A 23,696-nucleotide genomic window follows, 5' to 3' on the forward strand; every position below is an offset into this window, starting at 1 on the left:
GCAACACCACTCCCACGTTCACAAGCACCTTCCCCTGTTACCACCCACAAACGGCACTATCTGTCACTCAAAGTAGCGACCTGATAGTGGCTTATGAGCAACCAAAATCAGATCGCAAAGACTGGCTTGCGCACGCGCACTCTCAATTATATGCATGTGCAGATGGGCGAAAATCACTCACAGCGAGCGAGGGCAACTTAGCGAGCGGGTCTGAATCAGGTCCAAAGTGTCATGTAAGGAGATCTGAGTGGCATCTTGGGGAGTTGCCATTATTATTGGGCTTGATTCAGCAAGGATCGCTATTCTGCTTATACGCACGCAACACAGTTGCTAATTTTCAGCGGTGATATGTAAATGTTTGCATTCGCATTGCGATCCCAGCCTGACTTAAGGACGCCCTCTTCCCCTTACTCACATCCATATACTTTGACAACATAGCTAAACAATCTGTAATATTGAGTAACATCGGATCCATACGCACAGTTAAGGCAGGTCAGACCACACTCAGGAATTGCTTACTTCATCGCACACTATGAGGCATCAGGCTGTGTAGGTATCGCTGTGGACAACTTATGCACGCCCATGCAACGCCGTCCAAACGCACTGGCACGCCTGAATTCGCCCGACCACCCCCTCGTCACCACCCACAAACGGCACTACCTGTCAATCACTCTGCCATGGGTCTGCGTAGTCTCTGCGATCGCAGTCCTGATTGCAGTGGCTAGTTCACGCACTGTGATGCATGCGCAGAATGCAACAATCGGCTGATTGCGTGCGTATATGCAACTGTGGGCCTGATTCAGAAACACTCGCAAAAAGCGAGCGCTCGCTCTGAATCAGGGCAGGCGCTGGTTTTTTTAGGAGTGGCCTCCTGGCCGCTCACATAGCTGTGGGTGACCACCCACAGCCATAGCGAGCGGCCATGATGATGGTCACGATGGTCAAGACCATCGCGACCATCGGGCTTGCGACAAGACCCTTGTGGTAAGGTCTCGTTCATCGCAAGCCCCAGAGAGCTTTCGGCTCTAACAGAGCCGGAAGCTCTCCACTGACATTACTCGTGATGTCAGTGGGGCCTCCCTCAAATGGCAATCTTTCCCTCGGGAACGCCTCCGTTTGGGCAGCCACCCCCCCAGCCCGTCCACCAAACGGGGCGAGCTGTCACTCAACATCGACAGCTCGCCCCCTTTGGTGCGAGACCCAGAGCGACGGATTGCCCTTCGCTAGCCGGGTCTAGCGCATGTGCTCGACGGAGCCGGCTCCGTCGTGCGCATGCGCTGTGGGCCACCATCGACCCGGTTGCGAGCGCTCTGGGAGTGGACTGGAAACAGGGATAATGCAGGGATAGGACAAGAGAGCTTACAGTCTAGGGGAGAGAGGGTATAATATAGAGTTCCTGAGTACATGTGGGATCTAAGGGCTTGTGGCAATCTCAGCCTATGTATGGGCTCTTTATAGCAAATGCTGGTCTAAGTACATGTGGGGGCATTTTATGGTAACTGGGGGCTGTGACCATTTTGTGTTATTTTGGAGCAAATGAGAAGTCTGAGTGATATATGCTGGAATTATTGCGCATAGATGGATCACGTGGCATTTTGATTTGAGTGATATGAGTGTGTCGATGTCGATTTGGGGCTGTTTATTCATTCTTGAAATTAAGTTTACTGTGCTGCCCTTTTGAATATTAGAGGCACATGTAGCCCTTGAAATATATCTGGTTTTCCAGAAGTGATGTAACAAGATGCTCTGTTCAAGATGCTCTGCTCTGTTCTTTTGTTAAGCAACATTAACAATAGCACATGTAATTCTACAGCGTGCTTGGGGCCTGATTCAGCAAGGATCAAAGTTGCAATTACTCACGCAATGAGCCAATTGTTGCGTTATGTGCATGCATCGCAATGAGCAAACTAGTCACTGCGATCGGGACTTCGATCACAGTGACTACGCAGAATGATTGACAGGAAGTGCCGTTTGGGGGAGGTGACGGGGGTGTCCAGCAAAAAGCAGGCGTGCCAGTGCGTTTGAACGCCGTTGCAGGGGGCGTGTATAAATTATCCACTGCGATGCAATCAACAGCTCGAGCTACAACAGCGTGCGATCAGCTTAGCAATTTCTGAGTAAGGTCTGACCTTGTGGCAGTGTGTGTGAGACTCCGGTGTTACTCGATGTTACCATGCTTTCGCAGACTTGCTAAGTATTACGGATGTGCGTAAAGGGAAGTGGGCGTTCTTATGTTTTGCTAATACTGCATTGTGATTAGCATACCTTCGCAGTTGAACTGTGTGCGTAATCGCAGCCGCAATCTCAATAGCTATCCATAATGAATCAGGCCCTTGGTACTGGGAGCATTTCATTTAAATGTTCAGTGATCTAGAGAATGTGACAATTTAGTGGAGAATACTGCTTCTATCTAGACCACAAATTATGCAAATTAAATAGTGTTCTACAGCTATTAATAGCATAGGAATTCCATGTCATTCCTGCATCTGTTTTTTACACAGCACAGTACATTTCTCACATTTTACAGGCAGAAGCTGACTCCTAGTGGTGTACACGAGCAGCACCACTATTATTTTGTAAGGAAATACCATTAAAAGGCAAATTTTGTTTACAAATAAATAATATATCCAATAAATTTGTATAGTGAGAAATAAATGCTAGTACTAGAATTTCTCAAGTAAAAAAGAAAAAAGAAAACACTGATGATATTAAGAGATATCTTAGGGCCTGATTCAGCAAGGAACGTACAGGAGAGAACGCACGGACTTGGCCGATGTTTCCGTACTGCGCATGTGCGAACTACTCCGTGCGAGCTGGTAAGCGTACGCAGACTACACAAAGTGAGTACGCAGACCGCTTCCGATGTTGACTGACAGGAAGTGCCGTTTGTGGGTGGTGATGGGGGATGGTCGTGCTAATGCAGGCGTGCCTGTGCGTTGGGACGCCATTTTAGGGGCATCCATAATTAAGCCAGTGCGGTGTTGGACGCAGTGATGAGACTCCGTGCACACAGGAAGTTGCCAAGATCCTGCACGAGGTCTGGTCAACCACTATTATGCAAATGTGGTCGATGGTTCTCGATGTTACTGATGTTTGCGCTATCTTGCTTACTGATCAGGCTTTGAGTAAAGGGAGATGGGCGGTTTAATATGGGGCTGGGCGTCTGCTTTTTGTGCTGCGTTCTCCATGCGTATGCATTGATTAGCATATTCTCGCAGCGGCTGGGTGCTTGCATCTGCTAGGTTGCGTTCCTTGCTGAATCAGGCCCTTAGTCAACTGCAAAACATTTGTTGGCTAATTTTAGGGACGGGCATGTGGCTGTCCTTTGCATGTTGTACTTGCGGTCATGTGACTGTAGACATCACTATGGTGCTAAATTTGATTCAGGAAACCTATGTAAACCTTAGCTTGCCACAAGTTACTATTCCCACTTTATGTCCACGTGGATAGTAACTGATGACACCAGGTTCCTGTAGGTGAAGGGAATCTAGCTGCAACCCTGGCTATGAAGGTGCCAGAGTACTAGGCTTTACACACTTAGGGCCCCATTTAACAATGAGTGAACCGATTTATCACTCTTTTGCTTAAGCACCTTTCCTGGATCTATTACAGCAGATACCGCAGTTTGTCTAATTATAGTGAGCAACACTTGGATGCTCTCTCCCACTTGGATGCTTTCCCCCAGTCGGCCGTGGTTCGTAGTTAAGAATTAGGATGCGATCAGTCAGGAGGTGAGTTAGCGGGCCAGCTTGAGGAGGGCCCATTCCCTTCAGAAGCCACCTACCTTCTCATCTGCACCCACTCAGTTACGGGAACAGAAGACAGCTGCCGCTTGCCCAGCTGAGGGTGGGTGATGTTATTATATCACGCTGTGCACCACTACTGTAGTCAGAGGGAAGAGGAGCCAGCGTTCAACCAGAACAGAGCCGGGGCTGTAACAGCCATGAGAAGTACGCCGTCGCCGATGAGATAAGACACCTGTGATTCCCCCAATTCTTGGAGTATCACTAATAAGATGCCTGGTTTATGTGGGATAGATGTGTCTAATATTTATCTGGGTGTTCATGATGCCCCAGGGCTGTGATGTGTATTATTTATGCACTGGACACTAGTATTTATGCCCGCTGAACTGTCTCTATTCCCCTTTCCCCCCCCCCCAGGATTATGAACTGTCCCCAGCTGTGAACTGTTAATGGTGGGGTGGCACAGGGTCTGGACTGCCCCACTGGACTTGAGGGGGAGCCCAGCTCGCCCACCTACAGTGATATATGGCCGTTGTAACTGTAATGTAGCACGCGCACCCGGCGGGAACAGAGCCGCCACATGTCAAGGACCCGGACAGAGCCTTTAAGAGGAGCTGCCCAGCTGACTGGCAGTTAGTCCTGAGGCAGCGTGATACAGCGCAGGGTCCGCGCACTCACCAGACAGTGGTGAGATTGGCAGCGGGAGCCGCGGGTGCCGCTTCCAGGGTGAGAGGCTGGACTGACCGGAGCTTGGCTGTGAGGAGAAACAGCCATCAGGGAGGGAGCGGTGTCACTCGGAGGCTTGGCAGGAAGCTGTTGCTGCTTGGGAGTGGAAGCAGCGTAGGCGGGACTTCCCCCTCTGCGGTGACTGACAGCGGGGGCTGGATTGGAGCAAAGGACGCTATCCCAGGTGCTGCAAGCACTGATCAGCTGGACTACAAGGAGCAGGTCTGTTAGATGCACAGTGTTTTGCACCACACGTAACTGACAGAAACTGCAGGCAGATATAGACATGCAAAGGGCTAATTACCTGTGAGCTCATAGTAGTTTCTGCAACACTAAGAGATTAACTACAATACAGCCATTCAATGAGGATAGAGCCTGATGGAGTTAATTTATTCCTCATCTACTTTATAGCAGCAGGATAATCCCTTCCACTATACCCAGATACTCAGCTTGAATTAACAGTTAATAAGGAACTGTGTTGTTTCGTCAAGACCAACTAACTTTAACTTATGTTGTATTATACGGAGTTAAACTTTCTGTGCTATCACCTATGACTAGAACCACCGGAGTATACTCATTTTAGGCAAAGGCAGCCTTCTACAGGGACAGCTACAGGCTATCTTAAAGAGTTTCCAAGCCCGGGCTTGCAGCATTCAAGGGACAGCGACAGTATTACCATCAGTGGCAGTGTAGCATTCACAGATAACTTCAGATATCCTAGCAACATAGCCTTAAGGCCTTGGTTATTGAAAAGTGCACCAACGCAAGGGGTATGGCCAGACATTCAGGGACTAAATGTTCACTAGGTTGCAAATATTGTTTTATACAAACGGATAATGGTATTATTATATGTGGTGTGGGTAAAATAGTGTATTACTAACTCCTTTACCTTGCAGCACAATAACGAAGTGTTCCTGTTAAATAAAATTACCAAGGGATCCAAGTGTATTTCCTGTAGTCTTATGCATATATACATTGTTTTCATGTGAATTGTTGTTTCAACTTTGTTTTGCACCACTTTGCTCTTTTGTGAAATGGTTATGTGCGAATAAATTCAATTTATTGTTGATATTTGTATTGAATAATTTGGAAGACTAACAGACGAACCAGGAACTGTATCTGGTAAGAAATCCACACCTTGCTACACAATTCAATCCTAGTGGTCAGGGTATCACACACCTACCTGGGGGAAAGGGTTCGTGAGTGTTATGAGGGAGCATGAAAAGCTGTGAGGGGGGCTGTGAGCTGTGAGGAGGGGCAGTGAGTGCTGTGAGGAGGGGCAGTGAGCTGTGAGTGCAGGCATTGAGCTATGAGGGCATTGAGCTATGAGGGCGCAACGAGTGTAGCGAGATGGAGCAATAAGCTGTGAAGGGGCAGAGTGAGTGCTGCGAGGAGGAGCAGTGAGCTGTGAGTGGGGGCATTGAGCTATGATGGGGCAATGAGCAGTCAGAGCTGTGGGTGGCCATGAGCTGTGAAGGGAGCAGTGAGTGCTGCAAGGGGGCTGTGAGCTGTGATGGAGGCAGTAAATTGCGAGTGGGGGCATTGAGATTGGAGGGGAACAGTGAAATATGAGGGGGCAGTTACTGTTTTGAGGGGACCAGTGAGTGCTTTATCCCAAAAATGTCTTGCTATATTTAAAGGGGTCAAATGTGTTATGATGGGTATGTGAAATAAACTAAATAAAAGTAAATAAAATACAATATGTATATTTAAATTCTGGCACAGAGGTAGATGTTGATTCAAAAATCATAGATTTATTCACATGACATGCAATAAAACATGAGTTCTCACTTGGGAGAAAACCATAAGTATATAAAAAATCTGAATATAATATAAAAAGGTCCTGAAAATTGATGAATGAAAACACTGGATGAAAACATGGCATTCAATAAAAGGTAAGTTCAAATGAAGAATGTTATGTACATGATTCCCGGAATTTAAGTTGGTATTATGCACATCCCTGGAATAGATGATTAATGACCTCCCCTGCAGGTAGGTATATTGTTGTTTACCGTGTCCTGTTGTGACATTCAAGCCCTTCAAAGGTGGTTTCTCTTAGTGTCCAAAGTTCTTGTGCAGCCCTGTGCAGTCTACTTGGGGGGGTTCCTATTTTCCTGTGAATTTGTTAAGGGAACACACCTGCAGCCTTGGGACAGTCCCCCAAAGGTAAACTGCATCAAAAAAAAGTTTAAAAAATACTTTAGAACACCCCAAAAAAGTACTTTCGTTTTTGGGGGCAAAAAAAAACAAATTTGGGGGACAAACTTAAAAACTAGCGACATTGACTCCAGGAGGTCCCCCAAGTATGCCCAAGCTTTTTTTTTTATTACAGGTGCATGCTGCAGGTGCGTTTTTTAAGTTTTTTAAAAATGCTTACACCCGTTTTACTGTATGTGTGTCCTGATGCAAGCAGTAATATGCCCATTATACTGTATATTTAGGGGCATCGTTTACCCCAACACCTGGCAGGTTTCTGCACGTTATCATCTCTGGTGATTATAAACTGGATTTGTTTTTGTTGCACTATATGTGTCAAATATAGGGGCCTGATTCAGAGATTTTCACGAAGCCGATATTTATGCAGATCGAGCGATTGTTTGTTATTGCCATTTTACTGTTGCACAAAGCAGACAAGCAATGGGCTCTAACTACATCATTCCTCAATAAAGTGACTGTGGTTCACCATATTACAATGTGGGAGATGAAACGTGGCCGGCAGCAGCAGTCAAAGCCACCTCCAGCAGCCCAGAATGACGCTCCGCCTGGGATTGACGCAGCTAGCTATCACTCTTGCTGACACTGCCCTCTAATTGGATGGATTCTGCTGCTGCTCTTGCCCTGAGAATGTTTGCTGGAGTCTCTGCGGTAAAGTCCTCACAATCTGTATACATTAGCTGCCGGACCTCTCACGGATTTTCATTCATCGGCGTCCATGGATGTGAAAAGCAAACTGCTGCCTAGTGAAATAACTCTACTGATGGTGGCATGGCATGGCAGGGTTAAATACAAGAAGCAGTTAGGTAAACAGCACTGCAAGTGGGCGCTATATTGTGCCCATTTTTTTTAACTTTGTTAAATGGGACCACTAGTCTACAGAGTTCCTGACCTGTTAGATCTTGCTTCCAGTGTATGACCCAGCCTGTTCCTGACTCTCCCTCTCGTATTACCCCTTGGCATTGCTGTTATATGTTTAGACCCCAGCTTGGGACCTGACCATTCTACTGTTCTACCATTTTTGGGCTTTAGTAGTCCTGCTTCATTACCAGACCTGGCTTGTTGACTATCCTTTATCTACCATGCTAGGAACCAACTGAAGCCCAAACCTTCTTGCAGGGGTCACTGGAAAAAACCACCAGTGCATTAGACACTGTGGGCCAAATGTGAGAGTTTAGCAGTAATCTCTCACATTGGTCGAGTTTTATCTTCAAAATGGGAAAACATCTGGATAAGAGGTTAAATCGTGAGTGTTTTTTTAATCTAAAAGCATGTGAGTTTGCATATTCTCGGACTCAATTACATTGACCGAGTTTAAAAAGTGTGAGAGTTTACTGCTAAACTCTCACATTTTCTACACTCTCACCCTATTACATTTGGCCCTGTGCCTCTACTATTGGTAGAGCAAATCCAAGCTGATATTTTTTTCTATAAATATTGCCCCAGTACTCATAGCATGCTTGCTTGTTTTTTGCAGCCACTCCCTTGTTACCCTAAATCAGGGCCGTAACTAGGGTGGTGTGACCTGTGCCATAGCACAGGGCACCACAGGACAGGGGGCGCTGCTTGGGCCTGTCAATTTTCTATTTATTATCATTCTCACTTGTAGCTTCCTCTTATTTTATCCCCATCATCTAATGGCCTCCCCTATCTCTTCCCTGGCCTTTCCCCATGAGGCCATGCCCCTTTTTGGGTGCGTTATGTTCCTATTTGAAATATAGGGGGGGTGCCAATGCTCTTTCTGGCACCAAAAAGTGTAGTTACGGCTCTGCCCTAAATGACTGAGGTTCACACATTGTGGGTTTCCCCTATTGTGGGACCACTTTAGTCTGTCTTAGGCTAGTGCTGGTTACCACATTCAATGATTCACCGTGCTGCTGGTCCTCCTGCCTAAGAGGAAGTCGGGCCCAGGTGGTCTGGCACTGGGATGTGTTAAAGATCTTAGGAAGGGCCCACACTTTTGATATAAAAAAAAGTTGTTTTGTAACACTCAAAAGAGACGGCAATCATCATTAATGTCTTCAAGAAGTTGATGATGATGACTGGCATATCTTTGCTGTGGCTGCATCTCAACATTGGATATTGATGTATGTTAAGATGCATGCCACTCACAACAAATATGTAGAATCGCAAGTGCGCAGACATATTTATGTTTAGGTTCAGAATGTATGGTTGCTGCCAACGTTAAATCAGGTCCTGAATGTTCCAATAGAGCTAACTATCCAAAACTAGAATTGTATAAGTATAATTTTACTCTTGTCTTTAATCAAATAGTTTTATGCAACAAAAGAATAGTTAAATATACAGTATAGGGCTGATTCTGAGGGTTAGATTTACTAAAGGTGCGTACACAACACACTAGAGGATATTGCAGAACATGTTGTTTTATCATCCAGTGTGTATGCATTATATTGTTAACGATGCATGCTCCCGCGGGTTGTTAATGATATCATCAGTCGTCTGTACTTGCAGCACAATCTGGGGATATTGTTAGCGATGCCATGATGCCGAATGCAGCATGGCCCCGTTCTCCCCCATACCCGTCGTTCATCATTGCCAGCATCTGCAAGCCCCCCAATGCCAGCCCCCCCCCGCCGCATCCGTTGCGTCCGACCTCGTTTAGTGTGTACCCAGCTTAAAGCTTCCAAAACAGAGAAGTGGTGGTGTTGCCTTTAGCAACTAATCAGATTTTGTCTATCATTTTCTAGAATGCAATAAAGAAATGACAGACAGAATCTAATTTTTTGCTATGGACAACACCACCACTTGTCTGTTTTAGAAGCTTCATTAAATCTACCTAATGCTAATGCTAGAATCTGTAAAAATATGTAAAAGATGCGCTTCAATAAAGGGTGCAGCTAGAACATTTAAAATAGAGGTCACAAAACTCTATCTCAGCAGAAATAAAAAATACATAGTAAAAAGTTTCAGCGCTCCCTACTAGACCAATAGTCCCAAAATTCAGGCAAATAGACTCATTTCAATCTTCATGGGTTATTCCACATCCAAAATGATTCTTCTCTTATTCCCCACAATGATGTCCAATGGAACATAATTCAGGGGTACATAAAAAGAGAGAAATATATACCAAATATAGTGAAGAACCATTTTAATTTCACAAAATCTGAAATAAAATTATCCACCAGCACTGAGGGTATAGGCAGCGTACCAGATATGGGGGTGTATATGTACACCAGCAAACATATGTGTTAACAAGAAGCAATCCCGGGAAAAGCACCTGTATCCACATCCACTGATGTACTCCAAGTCCCTCCACATCTAAATGAGCTCCTTCCCTCTGTCCACCAACGCGTTTCAACTGTTAGTCTTTTTCAAGGGTGACACCTTGAAAAAGACTGTGTATTTAATGCTAGAGTCTGTTCAACCATTGTGGGGTTCGTGCGCATGCTAGCGGAAATGTGTAAATTCGATTCTGTGCATGCGCTGTATGTAGAAACACGACAGTACCTACTAAGAAGTCTGTCCGACTCAGAATCAAGCCCCATATTACAAAGTAGCACACAGTAGGTCATTATTTCGGTTTTGCTGAAACACACCTGAACTTTGGGGTTCCGCGTCAAACTGAGGTCTTCCCGCATGTTCGAAAATCAGATCTAAAAATTGAATCTTGCGTATTTTGGATTGCATTTAAATCCCTCCCTCGTGATTTCAGGTGTTGTGAGGTGGTCAAAATTGACTGGAAATGAATTTTGATGTTAATAATACAATAGGAACAAAAACGGGTGAATGTTACCTGATTTTGGCTGTCTTTATAAACTTTTGAAGAAATCCAAAAAACCAAACCAAAACATTTAAGGATGGTTTTGCCAAAACACAATGGGGCCTATTTATTAACATTATTTTTACTAAAATAAAGTGAAAAAGGGCATTTTCACGCATTTTTCACATTATTTTAGTATCACATATATTTACTAAAGGGGTCATTCCATACCAAATCATCACAAATAAAGTAGTTTTTCAATCCGACCGGCTCAGATTTCCATGAAATTTGGTAGGATGGTAGATGGCATAAAGTAACAATATATGTAAAATTTTAGCCTACAGTGATACACGGTGTTCATGCTACAGAATTGCAAACATGACAAAAAATTTAACATTTTTGCTTGCAAGGTCAACTAAAACTAATCATAACTTTGCTTCTAATTGTGGTAGAACTTTCATGTTGGTCTTGTTTTGAAGCTAAGGGACCAAAGGTTCCATAAAAACTAGTTTTATATTTAAATATTGACTTTTACATTTCAAGGTCACACATGATGTGACCTTTGATCTTGAATATCTAAAAAAGTGTATGTTTAATACATAGAGTATGTTATACACCTAATACAATCTCTCTTTGCTATAAACGTGCCCATACACGGTGCGATTTGCATAAAATGCAATCTCGTGTACGATTTCCCTTGAAAATTCTTCACTTGAAATTCTTTACGATTTGTGCCAACACATGGTACGATTGTGCAAACGAGCATACTATTAGATGTGTCGTAAAGCGATTGCAAATCGTTTAAGATATATCGTATGCAGCAAACAACCTCACAATGTATCTGCTAGAATCCCAATAGGGGAGGGCTTATCTAGGGGGTATAAAAGGCAGCATCCATTTTAGATCTGGGCATACTCTGCTCTGTGACTAGTGAGGCTTGGTTTTATACCCTGCTGAACGCTGTACATTGCTACTGTGCTTTGCTTTATTTTAGGCTTGTCTTTAACAAAGTGTGTTCTATACTAAATAAATTTTGTGGTGATGGATTCCTATCGCTATAAGCTAATGCTAGCCTATGGCTATCTGAAGCTGAAAGGTGAAAGAGCTGAAGAGAGGAGGAGGTGGATGAGGTCTAGCTGGACCAAGGAGTGGCTGATGAGGAGGGAGACTCACTCCCATATGCTCCTGTTGATGGAGATTATAAAGAACAACCCGGACAATTACCGCAACTACCTGCGTATGAATGATGCTACCTTCCAGGAGTTGCTGCGTCTGGTGACCCCCTATATCCAGAGGCAGGATATCAGCATGAGGAGGGCCATCCCGCTTGAGGAGAGGATCATTACTACCCTGAAGTACCTAGCTGCAGGAAGGTTCTTTGAAGACCTGAAGTTTGGGACCCTCATTTTCCACCAGGCTTTGGGGCACATCATCCCGGACACCTGTGATGCCATTGTCAATGTCCTGAAGTTCCACTACTTTAAGGTGAGTAAAAACACTACACATTTTTTTTCTGGTGAAAGAAATGTTTTTTTTATTTATTTATTTTTTTCACACTGAGGGAAAAAACTCAACCAACATGGCTGTAAATATCAATAAACTTAATTTTACTTAAAAGCAAAACCAATATGGCTGCTTTTTAATGTTTACCAAAGCCAACGTGGTTTGAAATGTATAAAAACTGGTATATCAACAAGTTTTATCTCTCCCAATAGCTAGGCAGCTGCATTGTATACGGTGTGTCAAACGATGGATTGAATAGGCCAAGAAGCACATGCACAAGTCCAGATTGAGGCACCGGCATTCCCCAATTTGTCCTTGCGCCATGCGTTTAGTGACCCATCCGCACCGTACACCATGCAGTAGCTATTGGGAGAAATAAAACTTATTGATATTTTTAATTTACTTTAATTTTAAAAATTAAATAATGGGGTGGCTCTTCTTCCTCCGCCAACATGGCTCTGTAAAGAACTTCAGAGGAGGATGTGGAGGGGTTCGGGAGTAAGGTAAGTGGGATGGGGTGTAGGGAGGGATGTAGTTGGCCTCAGTTGTGTGACCTGTGTAGCTTGGTGGCAGGTAAGAATGGAATGAGGATGACCCATAACGTGGCTGCACCGTTGTCAGGGCAGAGGCTTATCCGTCAGCCTAGTTGTGGTGCCCAGCTGCTTCAATTGCCCCCATATCACTGTCTCGTTTATGATGCTCTGGGCATGGATTTGTTGACCTTCATCCAATTCACATAGCCTACTGGCTATATGAGTGCCCAGGTGGTCGAACATGTCCGGGGGCTTTTGTAGGGCCTGTTTAAGCAGCAGATCTGGCTGCGCCTGGGTCTTGCACTGGTACTCTCGCTACGGGTGGCCATTGGTGGACTAGTGGTGAGGAGGTCGAGGTCTGGTGTTGTAGACTGTTGGAGGAGAGAGAGAGAGAAAAGATTAATATTAATAACATGTTTTCTAATATTTAGTTTTTTCTTTCTTTATTCTAGTTCCCAACAACGGTAGAGGTTTGGCAGACCATTACTGAGGAATTTGAACATAGGTGAAATTTCCCCAACTGCGGAGGAGCCATTAATGGCAAACATATCTGCACTAACCCACCTGACCACAGTGGATCTTTTCATTAAAATTATAAGGGGTTTATACTATAGTGCTCATGGCGGTGGTGAACACCAATTATGAGTCTCTTTTTGTTGATATGGGCAAAAATGGCTGTGCTTCTGATGGGGGGTCATTTAAACAAACTCTCTTCTATGAGAGACAACACCAAATACAGAGGAAACGAATCACAGCCTAAACTACATTTTTGTGGCTGATGAGGCATTTGCTCTCCATGAACAAAAACAAGAAAATCGCATCTTCAATTACCATCTATCCAGGACACGGAGGATAGTGGAAAACACCTTTGGCATTCTATGCAACCGTTTCCGAACTTTACATACGGCTATAAATCTACGTGTGGACAAAATAGATTTCATCATCTTAGCCTGCTGTGTACTCTACAATTACCTCCAAAAAACCTCATCTATAGAACAGAGGACAGTAGACACAGCTTTGGTAGACAACTCCGACTATCCACAGGAGACATTGCAAATGCCTTCTTTGGCCCCATCTGCAGTTGTGGAGTCAACAGGGACTGCGCAGTCTAAAGAGGTCAGGGAGCAATACCTGGCCTACTTTAATGGAGTGGGGACAGTACCATGGCAGGAGGACAGTATCCCATAGTGTGATATGAACAATTGTGGACTACTGGACTGTTAAAAAACATTTGGCATTGTGTGTATGCACTTAACACATCCAGAGAGGACTGAAGTTCTGTTTCAGCGGTGTCCTCTTGCTGCTCCCCAGGGACATTCTTGACCATAAGCGCTTGTGAAGCTCACTGCGGCCCCTGCTCGTGCAGGAACTTGAGGAGGTTGAAGTACCACAGGTTACTGGTGTAGACCTCATTGGGCACCGCTCCAGATGCCCGGGACTCCTGCTGCTTTTTATTTTCTTTAACGTTATGCAAATTTTGTACTTTGGCTTTCACCCACTTTGGTGAAGCCTCGTCGTGGAATGACTTGCTAAAAACTACAAGCAATTACTACAATTGCAGCAGCTCTCTTGTATTTATTGCTGTAGTCGGGCCCCTTGATTTAAAGAGATATCAAGGCGCTTAAATGACACTTGTATATCTGTAGCTGCAGCAGTTTAAAATAAAGGTGAAATTGCAACCCCACACAACACGCTTATCCATCCATCCAACACTTCCTGTATCCTCTCCGGGCCTGATCATCAGCACTTACCATTTCACCTGCAGCCGGACAGAGAGCTTTACTTTCCGACCCGTACAGCAGCGAGACACGGAGGCTGCCTTCCTCTCCGGCTAACAGTCTCCACCGTACAGCCGGACAGAGAGCCGCGCGGCTCACATCAACTGCCGTCTGTGACTTTGAGGTTGGTGAGTGTTCTAAAGCTTATTTCTACATTATGCGCCCGACGGGGTGATACTCTAACTTTTGCTATTTACCAACCACCTCTCTACAAATATAAACCACAGACAACATATTATTGTGGACACTTAAAAAAGGATATCTTTACTGCAGGCTTGCGGTTACAGTGTTGCAACAAATTATTAACAAGCTATCAACAATCAAGTGGCTAAACACTTTTTATTGATGTTACTGAACTCTTGTTACACAATGGTTGTTGCTTAATAATTTTTTATATAGCAATATTTGCATCATCTATATATATTAGTGAATCTATTTAATATAGATACACATATTGTGTACTACGTGCTTTTTATTGTCAATATATGTTATTCTTTATATGTATTTTATACCAAATATTGTTGATATTATCACAATTCTCAGATACTTTTGTGGTAATTCTAGTGGGTCACTAATTCCATTCACCACTCATCTGCATATATGTATAATTGTTGACAACTATTTATTTTTTGTTTTTTTAATTTTAATTAATAAATGAATTCATTTTTGTCTGTATATTAGCGCAGTTTTTCCTATTTTGTATAGGGCCCCTTGATTTGCCACAGACATTCGTGGGTGTGATAGCACTTGAGAAACCCTGTCACAAATTGTCGCTCTCTATTTTTAATATTTGAAAGTTTTAATGTTTTAACAGTAGAATTATCTTAATTAGTTGATATGTTTTTAATGTGTTCTCTTTTTACATTTTAAAGTTAGAATGTTTTAGCAGTTGAATTATTTTAATTAGTTGATATGTTTTAAATGTGTTCTAAATCAATTTTTAAACCTGTGTCAGTTTATTTTCATAGTTTTTTTTTTTTAAATTGGGGGACAACTTGCATTGTCCTACACTGTCATAACATTGGCAGAGGTTAAAATACACATAGGGGTGCAGTGGTTAAAATACACAATTTGGGGGCTGAGGTTAAAATACACATACACTACCGTTCAAAGGTTTGGGGTCATCCAGACAATTTTGTTTTTTACATGGAAACTGACTTTTATTTATCAAACGAGTTGCAAATGAATAGAACATATAGTCAAGATATTGGCAAGGTTAGAAATAATGATTTTTATTTGAAATAATTTTGTCCTTCAAACTTTGCTTTCATACAAAGAAAAGGGGAAAGATTCTGCACAGAACCATAGCAGATTTGTTAGAATTTTTAAAACAAACCATCTAGTAATATAGTATAAATTACAACAACTAAATTTGTTGGTGGTGCTCCCAAAGCCCAACAGAGTGCATACAATAAACAACCAAGGAGAAAAGAGAAGGACTTTTAATCATGTATTTATATATATATTAAAAAATAACCTTTATTATATTCCATTAAAATTGTAAGGTGCCATAAACATTGATAATTGTCAAATTCTAACAAGTGATATGATTAGTCACTTGTTAAGGTAAGATATCGTTTTGTAAGGTGAAATCTTATTAGTATTAGCATACCACTACTTGTGATTGGATTTTACGAATAATGACACTGTATTGGTATGATAGTCATACAGTCGATTATTATCAGAAAAATGCTGTGATCTGGGTGTTTGCAGTCCCAAATTACCTCTTTTAACCTACAGCACCTGGTATTCCCCAGAGGTCTCCCTTCCAAGTACTAACCAGGCCTATTACTGTTTGGCTTCCAAGATCAGATGAGATTGGGCAAATCGAGTAATGTGTGGCTGTAGGTATTACGTGGGAAAAGGTAGTATCATACCAGCACCAGGTCAGAGCAAAAATAGATAATCAAATAATTAAGTGAATAAATGTAGGACTATTATGATGGATAGTCCATTTTATTAATAAAATACAGTGTTCAAGAAAAGTAATGCATGTGCATTCTTTAATCGTTACACGTAGATTGTTTGCATTAGATAACATGGCATCATGAGTTAAATGTATATACATGTAAAAATATATATTGATTACTGAAAAACTCAAAAATTATCACTCCGATAGTGTTGTTCAAATCAAAATCAACATCTCACAAAATCAAGTAACACTAATGTTTGCAATAGCTGATATAAATCATATAGTATTAGTTATCCATCAAACAAAAATTCAACATGGTATTGTAAAAGAACAAACATAGTGTATCATGCACATAGCAGGGGCGTATCTATAATGGGTGCAGGGTGTGCAGGGAACACGGGCCCCTGGGTCCAGGGGGGCCCCGCACCGCACGCCCTGCACCCATAATATTACTTATCTCTCCAGAGTCCCAGGTCGGCGCGGGGGTCCGGCGCTGTAAAACGACTGGAAAATGGCCGCCACGACCATTTTCCCGGTGACCTGTGCATTCATTATAGACTCTGGGCACACTCTAGTGCCCAGAGTCTATAACTCCGGCGCTGGCCGCGCACAGCTCAGTGTGCTGCCGGCCGCCAGGTGGAGAGGAGGGGGCCGTGTCGGAGACTGCACACAGGCCCCCTCCTCTCTAGAAACACCTCTGGCACATAGATTACAAAAGGCATATCCTTTGTTGGGGTGCAAAATCATACACATACCCCTTTCTTCAGATTAATAAACAAAGGAAGCATTCACAAATGGCAAATCTTGCATATATGTAGGTTATAAATCAGATGATTCTTTTTCAGCCAAACCGGTTACGCTCATCTCTAGTTCTAATTATGTTTTTGAAGCACTGTTTTGTCCCAACCTTCATTTACTGTAATGCTCAGTATTTTAATATCCCACCTATTACCTCTGTGGGGGCTAATCAATTGTTGTAGCTACCGTCTACACTACACAGGAGCTATTCATTGTTTGCGGATTAAGCAGCTTCTCCTGTGTGAAGTGCCAGGCGTGCTGCAGTTAGAGCGCACCCAGCTCTCATGACTAGCCCCTAAGCTCTACTTTACTCAGATTTCTGCTCACTCCCCAGGAGGGTGCAAGCATAAATCTGCAATAAGTGCAGCCTCGGTGCTATTCGCGTAAACAATTGATTCGCTCCCATGCAGTTTAGGTGGGAGCTACAAACAATTGAATTGCACTGTCTGCCTGTAATTGCCCAATATAATTTTATTAATGTGTTACCAAATTTAAAACGTTATGAAATATGCTGGTGATGTATAGTTCTTAACAAATAAATACAGATGTGTCCGCATACATCCTAACTCTGTGCACTACTAGTTGTGGTAAACAACGCATGAGTGCTGTGCGTCTCGGAAGCACCATGGGTCTTTTTGTGCAACCTTTTTACATTCAAATGCATCTTATTTACAAAGCGATGCAAATAGGACACACAAGCAGCTTCTGCTGATTAAAATGATATGCAGCATGCCTATAATCTGCGGTCATATCTGCATGTGAAATGCTACACTGCAGTGTCAGGGGTGGTGACACTAACATAGCATGTCACATACAGGAAAAGCCGCAATCGCACACAGAATAAGACATTTGAAGGTAAAAAGTCGCACAAAAAGACGCTTAGCTCTACCAAGTCACGCCACAGCATTGGGTGACTAGAAGGGCTGTTTAACTCGCAAGAAAGTAAGATGTACTTGAAAAGGCCGGCAGATGTATTGGGGCCCTTAACTTAGCATGAGCCTCAAAGGTCCTTACCTGTCAGAATTCGGCTTGATACAGATCTATAAACTTTTTTTTAACATGACGTCAGCTCTCTGTTTGTTCCAGACTTAACTGAATCTGTTTTCTGTCTAAAGTCATTGTCTTATAATTATATATAAACACTAATATCTATCTATCTATCTATCTATCTATATATATATATATATATACATACAATATATATATATATATATAGATAGATAGATAGATAGATAGATAGATAGATAGATAGATCTATATATATCTATCTATCTATCTATCTATATATATTATATATTATATTTTTTTTGTTTGTTTTGTTTTGCTTTTATAAACTACACAACTGACAGCTATATCTGCAGATTGACTGATCTGCAGATATACTGTATCTGCAGATGATGGTTGTTCATACACACTGAATGTCACACATCATCTGTCTTTTGGCCGCATGTCCCGGTGGCCGGGGATTGCGTCCCGCCCTCCTCCCCATCGGCCTCTGCTGCAAGTGTACGGGCGGGCAGCTGACTGCCCGTACACACAGCATGATTAGCAGATATATCTGCCATGGGCTGTGCAGCACAGACAACGCGATATGTCTGTGAATAATGTTGTTCGCTGGTACACACTTGTTGACTGGCACCAGATATATTGGCTGATCAATTGATCGGCCAATATATCTGCCAGAGTGTACCCAGCATAAGAGAGTTTAAAGTAGTTTTAAAATGGTAATATTCTGAATTGCTTTGGTTAAAAAATGTACTGTTTGGGTGTAAAAACAACTACTATAAACATTAATTGCAACATTTCAAACAAATTTATGAGCAAAATAAAAATAATGTAACTACAGATTATGCCCATTGCATAAGTAACTAGGTTTACTTACTGTACATGTGAATGGAGGGCTCAACAAGGTGTTTAAGCCTACAATGGAATTTGTCATTTGAAGCAACAGTTGTTGATGGGTCAGCGATGTCTTATTCTTTATAAGAAGAATGATCTGGTCAAATTAAATTGAAAAAGAAACATAGTAAAATATAAACATTGCTAAGTCACACCTCACTTTATGGGGCATATGTATCATAATCTGCATTTTTAATGTGGATGTGATAAAAAATGTTTTGCCTAAAATCGTATGTTAAAAATTAATATTGACAATGAATGTGTGTCTTTTGCCAGGAGACGGGCTCCGAAAAAAAGCCTGTCCCTGCGAAGCACTAAAAGCAGAGTTATATATCACTCTGCTGCCTGGTTTGTGTCACCCGCAGCCAATGTGCATGCACATTCATCTTTGGGGGGGCAGACTAAAGTAAAAATTTGCGATATACTGACCATGGGGTAACAATGCGATGCATTCCAGAGCTTGGTATATACAACTGTATAGCAGTCCCCATAGCCACCTATATCCGATATCTGCTGCGATCCTTCCTTTGTACATTTGGGGGATACTTAATTGTGGTTACCCCAAAAACTGCTGTTTTCGGGGGATATCCTGCAAATATTTATTAATAAATAGGCCCCTGTCTGTCTAATACCTGTATTTTATCGTGCTATTGCTCTGATTTGTAAAGTGCTGTGGAGTATGCTAACACTATTTTTATATGTGTTAATAATAGAGATGAGCGGGTTCGGTTTTCAGAGATCCGAACCAACCGAATTTTGTAGATCCAAGTCGGATCCAAGCCGGCTCGGATGTTCTTACTCGGATCTCTCAAATTGAGGCAAAACCATAGAGACAAAATCTCGCGGCTCGCAAGCTTTCGTCTCTATATACAACGGACGCGGCGGGCGCCATTTCACTCCGGCTGTGGAGACTGAACTGGGAGGGCTAGGGAGAGGTGATGTGCTGTTCTGTCTGCTGTGTCCTGTTCTGTCTGCTGTGTCCTGGGCTGGTGCTGATCCATTCTGGGCTGGGTTGTTGTGCTGTCTGCTGTGTCCATCTGGGCTGTTGCTGATCCATCAGGGCTGGTGCTACTGCTCTCACTGTGCTGTCTGCTGTGTCCATCTGGGCTGTTGCTGATCCATCTGGGCTGATGCTATCTGCTGCGTCCATCTGGGCCCAAGTTCTGGTCCCCCCCAAAAAATATTTTTTTTTTGTGGAATATTTATTTGTCTGTGTGCGTGTTAGGCTTAACCGCACAAGATCTAGCAAGTCGCCAACGCAACCTAGTGCTGCCCGACTCCATTCATCATCAATCTGTGCTCTGGGCCCAAGTTGTAGACTGGAAAAAAAAAAAAAGAACATAGTGTATTTTTTTGTCAATTTTATTTCTGTGTGCGCATGACTGCACGTGTGTCAATTTTGTAACCACAACTTGGCTACATTATTGGTGCTTGTGACACTGCTTCAAGACCGCAGAAAATATGGAGAGCTGTCACCTGACAGGAGAGCAAGGTCAAGAACCATATGTTGTAGCTGCCGCCAGCAGTGCAAGGCCATCAACTTCCTCGTCCTCTATGAAGGCCCATGCCCCAGGGCTTAAGTCATGTCATCGATATGGTAAAGCTACTTTTACTGAAATTAAGAAAAAAAAATGTAAAGGAAATTTGCCTTTAGATAAACAAAAAAATTAGCAATATGCCATTCACTACATGAAGTGGCAAGGAAAGGATAAGGCCTTGGCCTATCTTTATGAAGACTGCTGGTTCTGATTCTGATAGCGCTTCGGAAAAAACAACTGTGTGCCCTGAGAAATCGAAATCACAAATCCCTGAGGAGAGTGCAAGTGTGTCCGTGGTTGCCATGTGTGAGCCAGACCTAAATACTAGTGTACTGGAGGATCCTCCAAGTTCCAACATTTGTGTGCCCTCTGTAAATGTGGGGAAGGGCAGTCAACATCTTGCAGATGTAGTCAGTGAGGATGCTTCTGTGGAATTGCACATGGAGGAGGAAGATATTTTGGTAGTTGAAGGTGCTAATGATGATGAGGATATTGATGATGAAGATGTTGGTGATGAGGATGTCCTTTGTGTAAGTAAGGCAACAGCTGTGGCCCATGGATTGAAAAAGCCAAAGCCCACTGTTGTCATGCCAGGGCAAAAGACAAAAAAATCCACTTCTCACGTGTACAATTATTTCCACCCCAATCCGGACAGCAGTTGTCAAGCCATATGTAACCATTGCAAAGCAAGAGTGAGTAGAGGGAGGGATCTAAACCACATAGGAACCTCCTCCTTGTTACATCACTTGGAGAGCATTCATCAAATATCAAAGTGTATGTCGCCAAGTTCCAAAACTCAAAACATAACAAGTCCAGTGTCACCTACCTCCTCCCTTTCTGTGGGATCCAAGCACCTTCGATCTCCAACACCAACACCTGCATCATCAACAACATCCTCATTCGTGATCGGAAGTAATTTAAAAAAAACAATTGACTATTAAACAGTCCTTTGATAGAGGAAGTAAGTATAACAGCTGTCATCCAGTTTCACAGCGGATCACTGACGCCATGACAGCTGTGCTAGTATTAGATGGTGAAATAATAAAAAATGAGGATGATAGGGTGGAGGGAAGTGCAAAAGGAGGATGAGGAGGAAATTTGTGTCCTATCTGACGCTAATGTGGATGTTGATGATAAGGATGTGGTTTGAGTAAATCAGCCACCAGTGGCAGCAGTTCTTGCTAATGATAAAAACAAAGCCAGAAAAGCAACGTCTTGGGTGTGGAATCATTTTAATCTAAATTCTGACAACAGTTGTGAAGGCATCTGTTCCATTTGTAAAGCCAAAGTTAGCAGAGGAAGGGACATTAACCATCTAGGCACCTCCTCCCTGTTACGTCATTTGCAGCGAGTTCATGCAATTTGTTTAACAAAATTATAATTTGTAAATTAATAACAAGCAGTACAGTATCAGCTACCAGCAGTTTGGATCAGCACATGCAATCTCCACCACCACCAACACCCTCATCATCAACTTCCTCCTTAAGATTTGAAGGTAGTCCTTCCAAAAAATGTTTTGTGGGGGCCCAAACAAAAAAAGGAGTTCAGCCACGAAAGTGTCAGTCCTAGTGGCTAAAGTGCTTGGTTTGTTAAACTGTGCATGCCCTTTTTAATATCCCACATAAGAGTGGGTGGGAGGGACAATTCCATCTTGCACCTCTTTCCTTTACATTTGGCACAATTTGGGGCATTGCCGACTGATATTATTATAGTTTATCAAACTGCCATCCTGTCTGCCACTGCTGTGTGGCAATGTTTCATAGATGTCCTATATTTTTAAACTGCCGTGCGTTTGTGCTGCTGCTCTGTTGCTTACTTTAGCCAGCCAGCTCGCTGCAGCCTTTGGCCTATATTGGTGAAAAATAGTGAAATCAATATTGTGAGCTGTGAGGTGGTTACAAATGCCTAGAAATGCCTGAAAATGATTATTATTAAGGTTAATATTACTGTAGGAATAAAAATAGGCCCAAACTATGTGGTTTTAGCTGTTTATATAATTTTTGGGAAAAAATACAGATCCAAAACCAAAACCTAAAAACAAAACACCAAGGAAAAAAATCCAAAACCATATTCAGATCCAAAACCAGGGGAGATCCAAAACCAAAATCAAAACACGGGGGTCGGCGCACATCTCTAGTTAATAATGGTAATTAGTGCAGCCATGGCAAAACTGTGAAATAGGAATGGGTGCACTTGAGAACTAGAAATGTATCACTTACAGCAAGAACATGGCCAAGCTTATAGCTGGATACATAATAGACGACCCACGATATGACGAACAACATATCGTGCGGGCAGTATACACTGCTCGATGTAGTGAACAACCGCACGATATGTCATTCACCAACAGCATCTAGTAGCATGGGGTCATTCACCAAATTGACAGATTTAGTATGCATGCAGTTCAATCTGTTGACGCGATGAACGACCCTGCGGGAGCACGCAGGGTCATCCATAGTGGGTACACATTTGCCGATGTAAACAATATGCCAGCCTGATCCTCTGGATCGGGCGACATATCGTCTAATGTGTCCCCACCTTGAGACCCACTGACAGATAAAGACAAGTATAATAATCAGGACCTCCTCTGTGATCTCCGCTAATAATCTTCATTAAATATTTTATTATTCTTTTCAAAGGCAAATATATACAGTACCAGTCAAAAGTTTGGACACACCTTCTCATTCAATGGTTTTTGTTTATTTAAATTATTTTCAACATAGTAGATTAATACTGAAGCCATCAAAACTATGATAGACAAAAACCCTACAGTTTCACATGTCCCAATAAGGCTTCTTAGACATGATCTGAAATTTCACAAAACCTACTGAATTTGTGACACTCAGTGGTAAATTTACTAAGATTCGAGATGGTCCCGATTTCAAACAGGCGAGAGTAACTCGTTTTGCAGGAGATTACTCACCAGAGATTGCAGTATTTTCTTTCAGCAAACCTCTCCCGAGCTAGCAGCCAGCACATATCAATGAGATATGTGCTTACTGCTTGTGTGTTAAGCCTTGTAAAAAAATAGATAAATGTTTTTGTTTTTTTTAAAAATGACGTGAGGTCCCCCCCCAAAACACTAACCAGCCTCGGGCTTGCCAGCCTGTCCTGGTTCTTAACATTACTGGGAAATAAATGTGTAGGTATCCACTGTAATGTAAGAACCAGCACAAGGCAGCAGGGACAGAGCTGGTTTTAAATATACAGAGAAAAAAAATGACGTGAGGTCCCCCGTATATTTAAAACCAGCCCTGGACCCTTTTGAACAGGGGACTGTAGCCACAGCCAGGGGTGCCCTTTAACCAGGCGCTCTAGCCACAGCATCAGC

The 23,696-nt window shown here is 42.7% G+C and overlaps 1 pseudogene; it reads right to left on the minus strand.

Moving 5' to 3' along the window:
* Nucleotides 1-15,949: 15,949 nt before the first annotated feature.
* LOC148525143 (5S ribosomal RNA) lies at nt 15,950-16,068 on the minus strand (annotated as a pseudogene).
* Between the last annotated feature and the right edge of the window lie 7,628 nt (nt 16,069-23,696).

This window comes from Taudactylus pleione, unplaced genomic scaffold, assembly GCF_031769625.1.
Source record: "Taudactylus pleione unplaced genomic scaffold, aTauple2 ptg000111l, whole genome shotgun sequence".
Taxonomy (NCBI): domain Eukaryota; kingdom Metazoa; phylum Chordata; class Amphibia; order Anura; family Myobatrachidae; genus Taudactylus; species Taudactylus pleione.